Genomic DNA, 9,838 nt, shown 5'->3' with positions numbered 1-9,838 from the left:
TCAGATAGACAAAAGGTATGTGCTTGCATCTTATGTCCTTGTTCCTATATGGTTGTTTTGTGCTAGATAGTAGCTTAGCTAGTTTAATTGTGTGTCCCAGGGCCTACTAAATGCAGTGAATGCTGTCTTTCCTAAGTGCAACCAAAGGTTCTGCCTTAGGCATATCTATGCAAACTTCCAAAATGCTGGGTTTAGGGGGGAAGATCTGAAGAAGTGTATGGATAATGCTGCCTATGCATATAGTGAACACAAATTTAACATTGCAATGAATGACCTTAGAGCTGAATGTGAGGAAGCTTGGGAGTGGCTTTGTCAAATACCCAAGAAAACATGGGCAAGGCATGCATTTGACACAAACTGCAAGACTGACCTTGTAGTTAACAATTTGTCTGAGGTGTTCAACAAGTATGTCATAGATGTTAGGAAGAAACCAATTAGGACAATGTGTGATGGAATAAAGGATAAGCAGATGATGAGGTGGCATAGGAATAGGGAGAGTGGAAAGAAAGCTAGATGGGACATAACACCCCATTATAGTGAGAAGCTAGAGGTTGAGAAGGAGAGGGCCAAATATTGCAAACCAATTCAAGCTGGTGTGGACTTGTGGCAAGTTACAAGTGGGCAGCAAACCCATGCTGTTAACTTGCAAGTGCACACATGTGGGTGCAGAGAATGGGGCCTCAGTGGCATCCCATGTAACCATGCCATCTCAGCAATAAACAAGGGCAAAAGAAAACCAGAGGATTATGTCAGCAAGTTCTTCAAGAAAGAATTTTATGTGGCAGCTTATGAACCAATGATCTATCCAGTTCCTGGTGAGCATGAATGGACAAGGACCCCTGGTCCAGACATTGACCCACCTGCATTTAAAGTGAAGAGAGTAAGAAAGAAAGAGAAGATGATCAAGGGGATATTTGAAGTTCCAAAGCCTAAGGACACATCAAGAATGGGGACTATAACATGTGGCAATTGTGGACTGCAAGGACATAGGTACACAAGCTGCATGAAGCAGTTGAAGCCTGAGCTGGCTTTGAGGAAGAACAAACATGTGGTAATCCTCTTATAAGTAGTAACATGTTTTCCTTCTTGTACATTCCATTTTTTTAAGTACTAACTCATTTTCCTTCTTGTTTATGCAAGCCTCTTGCAAGGAATTCCAATGCTGGTGCTGCTGCTACACCAGTGTGCAAGAACTTCTCAACCAGTTCCTACAACAACACCAACAGCTGGAACAGGAGGTGCTGGGAGAGGTGCTACAGCTGCAGGTGCTGGGAGAGGAGCTGGGAGAGGTGCTGCAGCTGCAGCTGCTGGGAGAGGTGCTAGGAGAGGTGCTGGTAGAGGTGCTGCACCAGGTGCTGGGAGAGGTGCTGGGAGAGGGAGAGGTACATTCTCTGCCCCAAGGCAATCTGGTACATTATCTGCATTGGTGCTGATACGTGACAACAGACTGCAGATAACTGAAATCCACAACCCTATCCTGCTGAAAGTCCACAAGTTGATGCACATCTTTCACTAACTTGTCATAGTCTGCATCCAGCTTGTTCTTTTCTTCTGTCAAATGATGAATAGTTAAAGCACTTTGAAGATTATCATTCACCCTAGCAGACTTGCTCTCTTCAACCGTTGACCAAAAGCTTCAGCAATGCATTCTCCATTGTTGGGGGCCACTGCTCATCAACCCACTGAAAAAACCCACAATTCTGACCTTCCTGGAAAAATTAGAAGGGCAAAATTTAGTACAATACAACTACTAAGAGTACTAAGCAACAGTTAGTTCATGGCAGTACCTAATGTTGGCACTGACATTAACTGAATTTGCACAGCCATTTGCTAAGCAACAGGAGCACATTGTAAAATAAATTAATGTAATCCTACAATGGATTATCAGTATATTTACCAGGCAGCAGAGTAACACTCCATTCAATTTAGAAGTTGCTAAGCAGCCATGTGCTAAGCAACAAACTAGCTAATGAGACTACCTACTGTCAGCAGTAAGCAATAGTTACTAACTGGCTCCACTGAACTTAATATTGAGCAACACTGCATTTGGAAAGAAGTGTAAATAAATAGCATGTGCACACAACAGGAGCATATATTTTAGCAGAAATGCATTCCACTAAACTCGATCGATCTAACCCCGCTTGGGATTTCGTGTCGATTTGCCGAAGCAATTCAACACCCAAAGCAGTGGATGTTACAGATCAATTAGGGCGAAAGCGGTGGGGAAAAAATCAGCCGGAATCGAGATGGCTCTGATAACCAGTCGTGACGACCCGATGAAGATCAGATCGCACGGGAGGGGAAAGGGGATGAGATGCAGGAAGAAGGAGGGCAGCTTTACTTGCAGGAGAGGAAAGTTTCAGAGTACACGTGAGAGAGCAGAGTGATCACACATAACACGCATGCCTCACGCGCCCACGCAGGGGCTGGCATATAACCACTCGACGGCTAGGCCCACTGATGATCTGGCCTAGCGATGACTTGTCCCTCCTTTCCCTATTGGCTATTCAGGTCCACCGTGGCACTCGCAGGTGCAGGTGTGACAGCTAGAGTTCAATCTCTGAAATTTCACATATGCAATTTTTTTAAGATGAGTCAGTACCTTTTTCTTTCAGATTAACTGACCGGAAAGAGGCAAGGGGTAAGACTACTTTTTTTGCATGCTATTCAAGAGTATCTTGGAATTCGACATGGACTTTCCACAAGTTGTGGCAACTTAGATTGCAAACCACTTTTATTCTATAGCAAACTGACCCCCCACCCCCCTACATGCTATTGAACAACATACTCCGTAGAAAATGAATCCCACCCCCCCCCTTGCAAGTTCTTCAAGAGACTATTTGTCATTCGATGATAGAAGCACAACCGAACATTATCCCCTTCCGGGTAAAAAATGATTATGCCCCTCAAGTTTTACTTCACTAGGTTAATGTTTCATGTAATCCATCACTTGGGGTTTCTATCTTTGGATCTGTCAGTATGCTATCATATTATGACAAGAGGTTATGTAATTATGCCCTTCAAGTGTTACTTCACGAGGTTAATGTTCATGTAATCCACCACTTGGGGTTTATATCTATGAATTTGTTAGTATTCTACCATATTATGACAAGAGGTCATACAACCCTCAAAACTAAGTACTCATGGATTATGTAGATATGTATCTGCTATCATGCTTAAACTTTTTTCTTCCGTTTGCTGATCCAGAAAAATAAAGTGATTTCGTCTGCTCCCTCATTGTTCTCTTGCTGCTCTCATTCGCCTCATAGATTCATAGCTCTGTTGCTAATTGCGTAGGTATGCAAGCTCCCCTCTCTTATTATTTTGCATATGCACCTTCTTACATATCATGCATGACATCACCAAGCACGCATGCAGGCAGCAACGAACTATACTTCTATCTAAATTTGTTATATTGTGGCTTAAATTGTAACCCGGTCAAACTCTTATTAGTACTACTTCAGGTTGACTGTTTACATGTATATGGATTGAGCTTATGCAACCATATATGGGCTGAACTGCATTGCCTTCTATCTAGATTATTTTTATTGTGTCTTAAACTGTAACCCAGTCGAACTTCCATTAGTAATTACATGATGATCCTATGCATATACAGTGAGATATGGATTCACTTTATGGAACTATGAAAATATATATGGGCTTCTATCAATTTTATTGGTATGATTATGTAGATTTTGTTATAATTTTTGTCAATATATACTATTTTCCTATTACATGTGCAGATGGTACAAAAATAAAGATAGGCCATGTCAAAATTTCCAGTGAGGTTGCTTCCAAAATATTGATTACAGCCATATCAACGAAAGTTGTCAAAATGTGACAACAAGCCTGAAGGCCAGACAACATGTACATAGCAAGCATGGAGCACGCAAGTATAGTTTGCTTTCCTGATTTCAACATTTATCATTGCACCAGCTCTCATCTACAAAATCCCGCAGCAACACGCGGGGTACCACCTAGTCGTATTTAGCGACCGAACGCGCCTGCCGCTCGGGGCGATCGATTTCGGGCAGTGGGTTGCCCTTCTAGCTGAACAGGCCGAAATTTGATCAATTGCAACTTTCTTTACTGAACTCGGAGCTTACAAATTCCAACTGAACGATAAAATTTCTATTTTCGGGCTCGGTAAATTTTAATGTGACACCATGCATTGAAGTTTTTTTTAAAGAAACTCAGATTCTATTACAAAAGTTCACTAGAAGCACGACGCATTTCAACTACCTGGACCATCGAACGACCACTACCACTGCCTGAATGAGTCGTCGACGCCCTATTGTCGTCGATCCCATACTTGAACCGGCATGACCTTGTTGATGACAAACCGGGAAGTCTTTGTGCATGGCTTACAACCTTCTATCATGTTCTACTACCAAACATACAAAATGAAGCTTTCAACTTACTGACTTGCAATGTTTCTACTTATCAAATATAAACTTAGCTACCCGGGGAAGTAAAAGCTTTGTACTGGAAACTATTAGCTTCTAATTAGCTTGCATTATCTAAGTATAAATTAAAATTTTATTTACTTCTAACAAAAACGATTCCCATAGAAATATGTATTATTTTATTTCTTAACTATGGCAGTAACATAAACAAGAAAAAAATACACTTGGCATGCACTTAGATGGAGAGAGGGTGACTGCATTGAGATTAGTTAATTGTTAGGGTTAGTATGATGAACCAATGTTGTGTTTTGGTTGAACGAATGAGAATGGGATGTGGTTGAACGAATGAGATTAGTATGGACCATGATTAATTAACAAAATATACCTTTTAACTTCACTGGCAAGGAAACATTAACATTTACTTCTTCCGGTCCAAAATAGATGACCCAACTTTGTACTAAAGTAAGTATAAAATTGAGTCATCTATTTTGGAACGGAGGGAGTAACAAAGTGACAGTTTCCATGAAAATGACTCCATCAACATAAATATGTCAATTACCCTAGACATTTGCTTTTTTATAGGGATATGTCCATATGTTTGCTAAATATCACAATTACAGAACGGTGGTGGCCGGGTCTAACAAAAAACTAACTCACACTATCCAGAATACTGGAGATTTTTTTTTTTAAGATTTGGCTCACCAATTTTGAACCATCTCTATGAGGCTATGACCAAATAGAGGAATGTGTCAATAGTGCTGACCGCTCCAATTGCCAGCCCTCGTCTGCTGCCTGATAAATCAGAGGCATACGACGTCTTAACAGCCTAAGCGTGAAGGCCTGTATGCTCTTTCGAGCCTATTTGGAGAAATATTTCTCAATAGTTATTGAAAATATCTACGCCATCTCTCTTAGTAGTCTAACTAAATAGAGAGACGAGCTAAGAAAAATATTGAATTGTCCTAACTCATCTAGCATTGTCGTTGAAAGCAAACACACTGAGGCATATGAGGTCTTGATCACCTAGTTTACATGAGTTGCACAAATATATCATGATCATCCTATTGAGTATACTTAAGAAAATGCTTCTCGCTGACCATAAATATGTCCTACTTCTAGTAGGGTCATCTAAGAAAGCTAAGTGTGAAGGGAAAATGACGAAACAATTGTTGACATCGTTTCGGAGACAATGAGCACCATGATATCTCGAACAAAAGAGAAAGCGGCATGATTGAGACCAGCAGAAAAATATGGGAAAGCACTTAGCACAAGAGCATCTTATACCCCAATATTAAGTGTTGGACTTCATTTATTGGACACACAACTACACAAAATAACTTTATATAGCCACTACGGAAGACTACACACTTGTCCTTTATTTTTTGAGGAAATGGGCAGCATCACTCATTCATATTCCTAATTATTCAGTACACACAATGGCCCTGATAATTTCAGGAGCCTCGCTATGCCAACAGAACCCAACATCATGTTCTACTAATTTCGCCAGAACATGTGCTGCCACATTACAGAATCGATGTGCATGAGTAAACTTACAACATGAGAAGTTTGAGACCCTATTTTTTATATCAAACACAACGGCACATTATGAGATCTATCAACCATGTTGCTGTTTACTTTGGTAACCAAGGTCAAATAATCAGATGCCACCACATTCTTTTGGAACCCAGCTTCCTCCGCAAATAACAGCGCAGGACGCATTGCAATAGCTTCCCCCAGTTCTGGATTTTCAACTAGGTCCAAGTATCTTCTGCAAGCAACTAGTACCAGATCCATGTGATTCTGAATCAAAACACCAATGCCAATGCGTTTTGATTCAGAGAAGATTGCAACATCTACATTGTTCAGAACCGACTCTTCCGGCGGGGGAGAGCATTTTGGGATTGATGCCAGGTTCTCACGCCTGTTGGGACAGCCAATCTAAAATTATTCGTCAATATGAAGTCAATGTATGCTTTAATTTTCCCCACCATTTGAACAAGATGAGGAATGTTCTCTCCATTTCTTACATTGTTCCTGTCCTCCCGAGTACTCCCTCCTTCCGGAATTACTTGTCGTAGAAATGAATAAAAGTGGATGTATTTAGAACTAAAATGCGTCTAGATACATCCATTTGTATGACAAGTATTTCTGGACGGAGGGAGTATATATCATACTGCTTAATGTAGATGAAGCATAAAAAATCCATCCATTAGCCATTGCTTAATGTAGATGAAATTCTTAAGTTTTAATGTGATGTCACACTTGTTCTTTTTCTTGTTACACTGGTTTGTCTACCCAACCCAGTGGTCGGCACAGTAAGCAATAACCCCCTGTCTATATAACCTTCGTGGATAATTGCAGCACAAAGGTTTCGTGGTGTAGTTGATTATCACGTCAGTCTAACACACTGAGGCGCCGCTTGGTATGGGTGTAAATTTATACACCCGGAATTAATCTACAGATGTATATTACCGGCCGTCCTTGATTTTCGGCTGGAAAATGAAACGACGCCCTGAGGTCCGTATCTTTTACCGGTGTATTTAGTAGCGAACCGACAATCCAAGCGGGGCCTGAAGGTCTCCGGTTCGAACCCGGGCGAAGCCAATGTATTTTTTCTCTTTTTTTTATGCAATTTCAAGAGCGAGAAAAAAAAAGAAATGGCCCATGCAGGTCTCGAACCTGCGACCTTCGCGTTATTAGCACGACGCTCTAACCAGCTGAGCTAATAGGCCTGTTTGAATTGTGACTGAATCGTTTTCTCTTCATAGTTTAACATTGCCTGCATGACTGAAGAACAGGCTGGTTTCGTATTTTCGATTGGCAGGACCGTACGTGGAGCCAGGAAAAATGAGAGCACACACGGAACTACTTCTATTAGTATTGTCACATAAAAGGAAATTACTGAGTTTTTTTTCCGGCGATCTAGGAAATTAGTGAGTTGCATGCATATAAGTTTCTTTTTGAGTGGTTGCATGTATAGATCAGGTTTGTTTGATCCGTCCATCTAGCTACTCCCTCTGTACAAAAAAAACAGCCTGTAACACGCCTCAGATGTCCTCTGAAAATTGCAATACAAAGGTTTCGGTGTAACACACTGAATGTCTCCCTTTAGTGATCTAAACACTTTTATATTTCTTTACGGAGTGAGTACATTATAAAAAAAAACGATGTCTGTAACGCGCCTCAGATTTCCTTGTTTAAACGTCGAGCGGCAAAGGCGTCTGCAGCCGACGCTGGTGCGATCGGCTGGCGGAGGAGGCGGTTACGGTGGTGCGATGGTCGCGGGCCGCAGGGCAGGGGTCGGCCGGACCTAAGAGGGCATGGAGGAGGAAAAGATGAGGTGAAAGTTCAGGTGGTTGGCTCCCGCGAACATGGATGAAAATATAGGATGGGTTCCATCGAGTGCGGCATTGTAAAATAAATCCATAAATACATATGTATGTTCTTCAAGTATGGTGTATGTATAAAGTTTCACCAAGTAATTTGATTATTTGTATGCCACAAAAAGAGCCAAATATCTGCCCTAAATACAACAAAGAAAAAGCCCAATTTAATCTATGTATTTGTCTTTTTATGTACATCATGTATGAACATATGTGTTCATGAAATTTTATACGTGTATACTTTTTTTCTCAAATAGTTTGGATCTCTCACCACATGTGTCACATGGTTTTGTACAGTCTATACTACAAGCATATGTCTATGTTTATATATATTTTTAAGCTGTGGAAATAGTACTTCCGCTGAAAAAAATAAAGAGCTCGCCCGCTGTGAATTGCGGTGTTTTTTGTGATCACAAAAAATAGTTAGAGAAATGGAGTCTGATAGAGCACGTTTTTTAGGCAACTGAGTTCATCTGAGTTGAACTTGACGTGCGTCATCACAGTTGAACAAGACACACAGCAGATAGATTCAGCGTTGACAGTTTCAGTTTGTCGATGCTTTCGCAATTCATCGTGTACGACTGTCGGTCGAACCCTAATCACGTGTATGTTGGGGGCGCTCCCTTGTTGGTTTTATCACCCGGGTTTGCCTCAAGAATTTCTCTCATTGTGCTCCTCTGTCTGTTGTTCATTGTAGAAGCCAGTTCTGAAGAAGAAGCTACAATCTTGGTTGCAGCCGGTGAGAAATGGGACTGCTGCACAATCTTCATCCACTTTTCTTGACTTGGTTGCAGCCCGCAGAAGGAGTACTTTTACATCCTTTTTTTTACAATCTGCTGCAGTTTCTTTTTGGTAAAGCATTAATTGCGGCATCTTGATTTGAACTCTCTGCATTGCTAGCACAGCAGATATACTCTGCTCATTAGTTTAGTGGTTAGTTTTTGGCCCTAGACCTCATATATTCATCACCTGCTCGTCTTCATCTGCGAGAGTGCAACTTAAGTACATCTATGGCCCCTCAAACGTCTTATTCTCAGATTTGGCCCCTATGGTCTTTTAGCTGAAGTTTTCACTCTCAATCAATCCAAGCCACTGCTAAATATCGCCGGTATGTCTGATTTCGCTTCAAACAGGAGCAAGGCTCTCTTCAAACAGGCTAAACCTTGAACCAGGGATCAAACGCGTAAGCCGGGTGTGTGTCTCGATGACCGAAAGAATGGCCTCCAGAACTTGACACCTAGGATCATAGGTGTAAACCTTCTTCTGAAACTTCTCATCAACCCAACACTCGCTAGTAGCAATGACAATCTTCTTCCCCAAAGTGCCATTGCCGACAGAACCAATAACCCTCACAACCTTTGGCTCACCTAATTCTCTTCCGACTTGCGCAAACAAATCAATTCGATGTTTCAGGGACCAATCACCAGAGCCATAATCCAGCAGTCCCCAAATCTCCAAGGTGCTACCATCAGGGGTTCTGTTGCGAAGGTCCCGGACAATGCACAGCTGGTCATCCATCACAACCAGGTGCTCTCGTTCTGACTGGGACCAGGAGCGCAGGTTCTCTCCAGGTCCCCAGAACGGCGGTGATCGGACACATCCGAAGGTTTCCTCTGCAACAGAAAAGGATATGATAGCAGCTCTTGGCCTTCTGATGATAAGAGAAGGATTGATCAACCAGTGCAAATATCCATTCTCAAACACAGGCGGTATTTTGTTCACCATTGCATGAGCAACTGCAGAATTTGCAAACAAGGACCACTTGAAGGGTACTCCTCCAGCCGCAGGCCTCCAGCGATCAGCTCCAGGCGTGTACACATCACACCTGATCGTCTACTTCTCATCAGATAACCCGTGATCTTTGCAGCCTCGCCACAGGATGGCATGCCACTCTTTCTCTTGCTGCTACCCATCATCTCACCACCAATGTCTGCTGCTCCAATCGATATTACTAATTCAGCAAGATGTTCTGCAGTGAAACACACACATGGGAATAATTTGCGTGTCAGTGCAGTGAACGTCGATGCATAACTTCTTTGGAAAGGTAAA

General features: G+C 41.8%; 1 non-coding gene across 1 annotated transcript; it reads right to left on the bottom strand.

Moving 5' to 3' along the window:
* Positions 1-7,064: 7,064 nt before the first annotated feature.
* Positions 7,065-7,138, bottom strand: TRNAI-AAU (transfer RNA isoleucine (anticodon AAU)). The gene has a single exon. It is a non-coding gene; the product is annotated as a tRNA-Ile (tRNA).
* Positions 7,139-9,838: the final 2,700 nt, after the last annotated feature.

Source organism: Triticum aestivum, chromosome 1D (assembly GCF_018294505.1).
Source record: "Triticum aestivum cultivar Chinese Spring chromosome 1D, IWGSC CS RefSeq v2.1, whole genome shotgun sequence".
NCBI classification, from domain to species: Eukaryota; Viridiplantae; Streptophyta; class Magnoliopsida; order Poales; family Poaceae; genus Triticum; species Triticum aestivum.
This window is presented reverse-complemented; position numbering and strand designations above follow the sequence as displayed.